The sequence below is a fragment of the Varroa jacobsoni genome, unplaced genomic scaffold, assembly GCF_002532875.2.
Source record: "Varroa jacobsoni isolate VJ856 unplaced genomic scaffold, vjacob_1.0 scaffold_612, whole genome shotgun sequence".
NCBI classification, from domain to species: Eukaryota; Metazoa; Arthropoda; class Arachnida; order Mesostigmata; family Varroidae; genus Varroa; species Varroa jacobsoni.
Genome location: NW_019213514.1, coordinates 218,328 through 228,412, shown reverse-complemented (window position 1 = coordinate 228,412; position 10,085 = coordinate 218,328).

The window sequence follows — 10,085 nt, the reverse complement described above, 5'->3', positions numbered from 1 at the left end:
CGCCTCCTTGTCAATCCTATATCAATCATTAACGGTTTTATACAACTAAGTATAATGCCCTAGGCCTAAAACAACGAGAAAAGTATAATTATCATAAAATTATACAACAGAACCCCGACGAAACGGAATAACCTACTACAATAAGGGCCTTTGCCAAATGCCATGAGCTCGCCCATGGCATTTACCAAATGTTTTTATGACTACACGCGGCATCTATAAGGGGTATGCTTTCCTTTCAAAGCGCACTAATATTCACACTAGAATCCGTTTGATAAATATCTCAACCTAAACTGTCCCTTAGTAGAGTAACTTATTTGTGTTCAATTTCTCTTGGCTGTCACTAAAATAGTTTTTGCATAAAAATAAATGTGTCAATAATTCTCTGAAATACGAAAAAATTGCCAAAAAAGGATACGTCAAATATTGTTTACTGTGCGTCTCTTTTAGATTTAGAGTTTATTTACCCTTTTTATGACCCCTATTATTACCAGGATCGATCGCTGGTACTGATCCACCCTTTAATGTATTCTGTCACTACAAATATATGTCAGTTACTCTGTAGTTTCTCGCAACGTCAACTTTCGTATTAATTGACAGGTAACACGCCCTGAGGCTCTAGGTTTTATCTCTAAAGTTAGGTCGTTTTCTAGGTTCGTTTTCCGAGCCGGACAACATCCTGAGTAAGCTTCGCTGTGTGTTTCACCAAGTGAATTGATTACGCTTAACTGCGTCGCAATCTTTACATTCAGAGAGAGCTTGCGAATCTAAGACATCTATCTCGCGACTTGATTTAAAAAAGGGCTATCAAAATTTACATGAGTTAATAGTGCCATCGACGTTTATCGTAATATATATGTAATATTGCATTTATAACGTATTAAAGAAGCAACTGGGCATACATCAAGTTATAACTCTTACAAAAAAAAAAAAAGTTATAATCTTCGAAAAACAACCAGAAAATATTAGACGGTTTACCACGTTATGACATTTATTATTTCACTGTAGTTAATTTACCCACCTAAGCCGCCACCCTGAAACCATTCCGTTAGCCCATTCCGATTTCCACGAATTCGATTTGAAGCCAACAGTCCCAAGGGTATTTATTAAAAGTTCACTCAAAGCCTGTAGAGCACTTCAATTCAACTGATAACGAAAGCTTTCGACTGGTGGCAAAGATCATCGGCTTGACTAAAATTTCTGTTTTTTGCAAAAAAAAATTCACCAAAACTTACATAAGGTCAATTACAATTTTTTCGATGTCATGTATTAGGGATTCTGAACAAAAAATCCCAAAAAGAAGTATTTAAAAAACGGGATTTTGTAGTCCGACAGCCACGACCGGCAAAAGATAGGTTTGCTTTAAGCTGAAGCTAGCCAAATGTAAACTCCAGTCAGATCACAACGTAGATTCCATTACCTCATTGTAGCTATCTCGTTATAGTGATTCTATTTTCCTGATTCAGCCAATCCATTAGTCATATTTATAGCATTGCAGTCACCCTGCCGCACATACCTCGTTCTCCCCTTGAGATAATCCAATCTATTTTGCTTTCATGCTGCACTTATCCCATCAGCCTGTTCTACATTCTGTTGCTATTATTTCTATCTCAATAAATGCTACCACCGTATTTAACCGACGAACATGCGCTATGTATCACAAGACGCTTGAGATGCTTGAAAAAATTAATCAAACTAGCACTACGTTTTTTTTTTATCGGAGAAGGAAGTTGTCCAACGAAAAACAGTATCTGCATACTTGAAAAAAATGAGCCGAGATAACTCGTATTTCGCAAATTATGAATCCTTCGCCGTGGATTGTGGACGCGCCAGAAAACCGTGTATCTTATGAAGTGAACGATGCCCTCCCGCTCGATACGACTAGTCGATGTTCATTTCCTGTTAAAGACTCGAGTCGGAAGCGGAAACATACTTGTTGAACGTCAACCATCAAACAATTATGGTGAACCGGTAACTCGTGGTTCGGTAAGTGCTCGGACAAGCCATGGGGGCTCGTATAATTACTGTGAGGTTGTCCGCTCTTCCCTTTAAAGGTGGCAATTTTCAGCCAGTACCGTACTGGCATTGAAACGGGGGCGAGTAAGCGTTTTCAATGTCGCGACCCTGTTGCGGCTGTCTGCAGTATAGATCTGTCGGGATCTGCGAAAACGGCGCGAATTAGAAGGCCACGTTCAAGGGGCTTAAATACACTAGAATCTTCACGTTGCACAATGTTTGGGCATACGGATACAGTACATCGCTTCAAGTACGCTTGTCAGCGACTAGGAAGTCTTATATCCGCTAATTGCTGTGAATGCACGCAACGCTATAGGCGAGGAAACGAGATTTGCCCCTTAGGAGAAAAGATACGTGTCGTATGGGTGAAAAAAGTGAAATTATACACGGGCTAATATATATAGCTAGGGCTATATAAGATACGGGCGAATAATTCTGGTGATATCTGTGACGATGTTGCCACGTTGTTCTCAAACGTACGAAGTTGAAAACAAGATATTACCGTAGCTTCACGACCATTCAAGTAACATTATATTATATTCATAAGAAAAGCAAAACTTTTTGCTCTAGGGGCAAAAGTATGAGCTCTATCTTCCGCACTGCTCTTTCCTAGACAAAACCATACCGACTGTGGAAAATCAGTTGAACTCGTCAGACAAAGTCCGTTACCCGAAATGCAGTAGATATATAAACAAGCTGCAAAGAGACCGGCCGCCTGTACCAGACGTGTCATTCTATAGACGCTTACATATTTGTCATAACATATTATAAGCAGTTGTCTTCAGTACACTGATTCTGAGCCCGTTGGGCTTCGAATTTTTCACTGCACGACCTCGACAACGACCGTTTCAATGTTTCGTATGTCCACATTGGAACGCGGCAAGAAGATCTTCCGCTCTGCTTTTGACATTAAATGGGCTTTATCACTCTGGTGACACGTCGCAAAGTTTTCACGGCTTGGATAGAGTATCTCCACAAACTTGTTCCGCTTTTTATATGAAGATTACAGACTTGATGACGGGAAGTATGGTAGGTGCAGCTAGCATCGCCTCTACGAAGCGCACCTAGTATAACATAACAACAGCTTGATGAGCTCTGTTTACGCCCCCTAGCCGATATGATTTCCATTTGGCCGTGTGCCTGGCGCGTGGCAACGATTACTTGTACCATTGCAGTATTGCATCTTACAATATTTTAGAGAGACATATAATATGCATGTGATTGTTTTGTCGATCGTGCCTTTCAATGCCGCGATTGCCTGTACCAACCAGCTGAGTCTTTGTAAACACTGGTACAAGATAAAACAAGCTACATAGTATGGTACATTGGACGAAAAAAATAGACATAAACACTCTGGGTGGGTGTAGCGTGGGATTCTTCTACTGGTATCGTCGGCAAGGCAAAGGGTCCCACAGCACAGAATGCAATCGGAATTTTATTGGGATAAAGATTAATAAAAATGAGTCAAAATAGAGGGGCGCTCAAACTACAGTCAACTAATTTACATGAGATTTAGCAGACTAGAACTAATAAATATTAGCTAGCCTTTTTATTAGCTAGCGACATAATGTCCTCTGGAGCCATGACTGTAGAAAGCATTTTCATTCTCTACTCATGTTAAGGGTACTGGAAAATTTGTTGACACTTTAGAATGAGCTAGCGAGAAAGTTCTCAATATCTAGATGCAAATGCAGGGTCTTCAGATAGATATTGATTACAATAGTCAAAGATCATTGTCATCATGATCGTTCAAATTCGAACACACTAACATTATAGTAAGCTGCTTTTCGAAGAGTAATTTTTCTCCTCTATTCGTATATAACTATTTCGGATCGACTAAGCTTGGCGGAAACAATACGTCGTTAGTCGGCCGAAACCACCATCAGCTCAAAATATGATAGCCACAAGTACAACATGGAGGAGTCTCTGTTAAAACGAATAAAGCGTTACAAAAAGTTTAGTCACGCGCTTTCTGCAACGTCGGTGATAAGAGTAACTTGATCATACGCATATCTGCTCCTACGAAAAGACTGAACATAGACAGTAGCGCTTGGAGTAACTATCGATGAAAGTTGTCAAAAAACAAATGCTATAAGGCTATGACAAGCGGTGTTTTGTCAGAATGTTTTCGTATTTTTAAGCTTCCTGCCTCAGATACCTACTACATTTTCGGTTTGTTGAACAGTAAATCCAAGGTTTTTCAAAGTGTTGGATTATTTTTGTATGCTGTATTATATGCATAATACAGATATGCGGTCCGTGGCGTCACAGGTGGTGCTCTGACGTCAACTATCTACGGAAACTATTTAACGTAACGACCAAAGATAACGAATAATTGTTGCCTTTTCTTAGGTAGTTTCACTCTTCGCTCCGTTTCGACTATTCTCTATAGCTAGAACAACCACGTAGGTCTGCTGACCCTAAGAACTTCCTCAGTTTCCATACACAACGCCGCATCAGTGGATTGGATCGCTGCAATTATGGTAAAAACTATGATACAACGATTGGGTTAAAATAGGCAAAAAAAAAAAAAAGACGAGGTCTGACCACAGCCTTTCCGTAGCTCACACAGTTTGTCGAACAACTATTATATGTTTGACTAACGCATGTATTACTAGAGTGGCAATCTAAAAAAAAAAAGCGTGCACACCACATTTTTAAAAGTGTGTTCACAGACACTGAAGGGGGCAGTACAACAGTATGAAAAGCTCATATGAATTCTGTCAAATGAGCATTGAAAAGAACTCCCACAGGAGACTGTCGAAATAATATCTATTGTTCTCTAGCCAGATGCTTTTAAAATTACATATCTCAGGTAATGTAAACTGCGACGATCGGCGTTGCAGGCTAAAGTTTGGCAATAGTAGATATGCTAAAAGGACCGGAAACATTTTCCAGGCTTAAGGTAGAGCGTTTTAGGGATGAGCAAAATGTCTGCGAAAAATTGCCCTGTTTTGAAATTTGTTACGATGGCAAATGATGCAATTGATATTCAGGCTCAGGAAAACTTAGGCCAAGATACATTACCGGAAGAAACGGTTCAAGGAAGGTTATGTTGTCTCCTTGCTAAAAATTTAGATGAGGAAGATGCTTCTCATAGTGGTAAACTAGTTACTGAAAAAGTTAATGAAATTATAACGGAAGTCAAGCAAGCCTAACTCGTGGATAACTATAATATCGTCAGAGAACTAAACATCCACTACCAAATAGTTTTTAAAGAAAGCCGACTACAAAAAGAAGTTTGATGTTCAGGTGCCACGCAACAAACAGACACAAAATAATATATTCGACAATTTTTCCGTCCATAAAAGAAACATACCAAGATCGAATCATTACTACAACGGTCGATTACGGGTGACGAGAAGTGGAGCTCCGTTGTGTGGCCGTTATACATAAGTGGAACAAAACAATAACATGTGTTCAGCAAAATATGACGAAGTCCGGACTGACGCGGAAGAAGGTGATGTTATGGAGTCGTAGATGAATGACGGATTATCAGTTGCTCCTGTCAGGACAAACGACTGGTCTCTGCTGTGAGCAATTGGCATAATTGCAACAAGCTGTCGAAAAAAATCAGCTGGAAGTAATGAACGGAAACGATGTTATGACAATGTCTGACCACGTACATCTTTGGCTGACACTAAGATAACTTTTATGCGAAGCTTTAACACACGCTGTGTAGCGCGGAATTTGCACCATACGGCTATCTCTACCTGTTTAGGTTTCTGCAGAACTCCCTCAATGATGTTAATATAATAACACAATTAATATAATTCCGGAAAGATGTAAAAATCGTTTGTCACGTTTTTTCGCATTAACCACAAAAGTTTGACAATGTTAAAAATCTAGTATTATTAGAAAAAAAAAAAAAACGGCAGAAGATTAGTAAATCAAAATAGCGCATATTTACTAGTTTCATTTATGACTTATGTTATTATTGTCTCAGTATAGGCTTAAAATGGTTCATACTTTTCAACAGGTATATCATATATGACGCTCTGCTAGCAGCTCGGTTGGCAAGGAAAGAGATAATATAATGCGAGGTGCATTGAGTCCTTGGTTCGAATACGCCAGCGGGTCCAGGTACAGACAAAAACAGCACAAAAAGACAGGGTCGCCTTTGTCCGTATGATAATAATCCAATGGTGTGCTCGTTTATCAAAAGCGCATCTTCTTAAAAGTAACGAAAAATACCAAATCTTTGGTATTTTTTTTCGATTTTTTTGTCGAAAGGTATTTAAATGTTTATAACATTAATTCAATTAATTTTGATAACATTAATCACTTCAAAAAATACGCGTCGACCCAATCTATCAGAATTTAACTGAAAGACTCCTTTCTGGCATATTGTCGTCTAAGTTGTGGTGGTATTTTTTTTAAATAATCCTGTTTTATCGTGCCAATAATTGTGGGAAGTAGCGTTCGTAATTGCGGAGGTAGTTTTCGACGACTTCAGTGTTACGTAGCAATGCCAAAAGTAAATTGTTGCCCAATATGTTTGGCTTGCTTAATGTTTTTTAATGAATTAACCTATTGGATTTGACAAAAAGGTTTGTAAATTTCATGATCTAGCCAGAAATCGAGTCGCTGTGTATCCAAGATATGGCAATACAGTTATTAAGCTAAACCTAGTAGTTTTGTAGTGGTTTTACTTCGCGGTGGTCTTTGTGTTATAACTAATTTTTGCTGAAATTGTCGACCTAGTAATATTTTCTCTAGCAACTTTTTATCGTTTTCTAATAGCAGGCTTTGCAGCCGAAGAAAGCCGTGTCGCCAGTGTCTTCAATGCCTCGATTCTGGATTTCGTTACTATTTCCTTACTGTATCTTAATCATTTGAACATTTCCTTTTGGCAGCTTTAGCTTCTTCACGATGTCTTTTGTCGCTGAAATCATTTCACCAACTACACTCATGGCACCTATGAAGATTACAACAGAGCCGCATAATCATCGATGCCGTCGTTCCGGCAATCCGTCCGGAAGACTTTTGTTTTGTCTTCTAGTGAAATTTAAATATAAGGATATCTCCATTTTTATTGATAACACCTGAATAGTTTGTTCAGTGACCGTAGTCTGAGGATAGTGATAGGAATAGTGCATAACGTTATAGACGTACAAGCGACTATCTGAAGTGTAATCGTTCTATACTTAGGAAAGATCATGGACGAAAATGATTTCCTGTCCGTCTCTTGCTGATGAGATTCTTCTATTATGTTGGAAGATCATAAACTGACCAATTCATAGCCAATGCTCACTGTTTATCTTGTCTAATACTTTTAAACAGGAAGCTATAAGGTATTCGTTCGACATAGATAACGATTAGACACGATGGCCGATCTGCCATAAGGAGGGAATCACATGAAGCATGCATATGGCAAAAATTTTCTCTCCTTAGGCTAGTCACAATGCCTTGGAATTTGCGGTAGCTTAGCAATTTCGCTGGACGCGGTACAAGGGATGTCTAGACTTGCAGCGGTCTTGTAACGTAATTTTCTAACGTTCATTGATGCCATAACTGTACTAGTCGCTTTCAAAGCATTAAAAGCGTGAATTAGCTTTTTTTTTACGTAAATCGTGTGACACCTTTTCTAAGATACTTAGTGTTCCTCGTGCATATTTCCAGCGATATGAATGTGTCCCTGATGGTTTTCTGCCAATTACAGGTTACGTTGAATACCTTATGGACATCTTCGTAGAACGGGATATAATTTTTGTGTGGGTCGATTATGAGGTAGGGACGGCTGGTTTCCTTCATGAACTGATGCATGGACGAAGCCTTAATACATGTGTTACGTTATTTTTCCTCGCCTAGCTAGTCAAATAGTTTGGCAATTTGAAGGTACCAAGACTAACGCTCGCTTCCAGTTTTAAAAGCAGGCTAAAAGCATTATAATTCACTGTGAAAAATCGAATAAGAGTAGTCAGTGTACATGGAGTTTCCGCACTTCCGTACATGGTTTTCAGTATTGCCGGTACTCTTGTCCATTAATGCGTATAGAACTTAGCTAACTTGGACAGAATTTAATTTTGGGTGTTCGCCCAATAATAAAATGTATAAAGAAATTCACCCAGTGAAAATGTTCGGCAATAGGACGATGTAATATTTTTGAATTTTGTAAAAAGGTAAGCTCATTATTGCCCGATATTGTTCAGGCTCTGTACTAGATTAGAACGTGAGCAATGTTATTACTTAGTAACAAGCTAATTTATGTAATCGCCGTCACTCTCCGTAACCTTCTCTCGCCTGCCAACCAGTTCATTTACTTCCCTTAACCTGAAATTTTCACGTTGAAAAATTGATACAACGAGGTTTTTAGACCCTTCTTGCTCCGAACTTATTGTTACTAATTTCACTTTCTGGTGGTCCGCAAGAATGATTATCCGTTAACGCGAGCTTTGAAAAATATGGGGAGGCTAAAAGAGCCTTCTTGCAGGATGGCCTTCACAATCTTTACCAGGTGCGGTCTGGCATCGTCGAGAGATGGCTTTGCTCCGTTTATGGGGTCTTTTTCGTTAAATGTTTGCCTCGTTTACTAGATGCATTGCTGCAGATTCCTGGTGACCATTTTATACTGCTCCGTGCATAAGGTTTCCCAACAACTTTTTTTAGTTTTCTTAAAGATTATGTTACGGACCGAAGAAAGAGGATCAATTAGTTTAATTAATCTGTAGTCACTTGTCGATTTGTTCACTTGTCTTGGTGGGCAGTTGTAGCTGACGGAACCTTCGGCTTGACATGAGCTTCCCATTGTAATCTTAAGCGAGGCTTGTGCACATATCGCTGGTAGCGGTAGTTTAATTGATTCAACCATTTCAGTTTCAGTGAGGGAAAGGGTGGGCTTGCGCAGTGGTAAAATGCACGTTTTGCTACCGCATAAAGCCTTGTTTAGTTGTGATGCGTAGATGCACGTAGAATTTTACGCGCTGAAATCTAGAATGTTTAAAGTTTTTATATACGAACGAGTCAGGAAACACTTTGGACATCGTTAAGTCTTGACAACACTTGTTTACCAGTAAAAGCGCATCCTCTACCTAACCTCATGACTTTGTAAGGTGGATCAGCGCTCTTAAATAAAAGTAGATACATATTAAACCCTTTTGCAAACAACGCGGCTTTATATAACATGTAACGAATATCAAAGGAAAAGCGATCGATCGATGCAATATCAGCTCAAACTCTTGTGTTAGAAAGCTGAGAGGCTTTTGCATGTCTGCTGTCGATTTTGAAGATTTGTTACAAAGCCATACTTGTTGCGTTGTACAAGTCGGCAATAAAAAGTTAAATATATATTATCTGTATTTATTTTATTTATTTATATTTAAAAATAAAAGCGAATCAGTAAACCCACACGCGTCAAGCCCGCGTCTAAATAACATATGTCCTTTTTAAACCTTCACGACTACACACGCTCAGTGGTACCTACGCTTTTTCGAAACGATATTAGAAAGGAGTAAACATGTTTCAACTGAAAATCATTCATTTTTAATAAGCAAAGTATGCTTTAGCCCTCTAGTACAATGCAGGTATTATTTGGTTCTCCTAGACGTTTTAAGGATTTATGTGACGTGCTAACGTCATTATGACGTAGTCCAGAGTGATAGTATAAACGCAACAATGCCTTAAAATAGTTGTGTGTCAAAAGTTGTACTTACACGCGAATACTACTAACTTATCTCAGTAATGATTCTGCAATATTTGTTTTTTGTAATTAATTTTTGTTCTTCTCTTTTAATATTTTTTTGTCTGAACAACTATAGTTATCTTGTTCGATTTTAACATCATGCCATCCGTGACTAACGTAATCATTGGTCTTTTTTTACTGCTTCGTCTTTATCGCCGGCACGTAATATACCTGCGCGTCTGTTATTTTTATAAAGAGAACAAAGCTTTAGTCCGTTCAGCCTTATCCAGTCATACAAGGCACTGGTGCCCATTGACTCTTGAACCTCCGTTATGCGTGAGTAATTTCTATCTAAAGTCTAAATTATTAGTACAGTTTCTTAAAAATAACAGAAATTAGCAAATTGATTTCTTTCAAAACTGTCACCTTCCGTAAGACACTTGAAGTTATA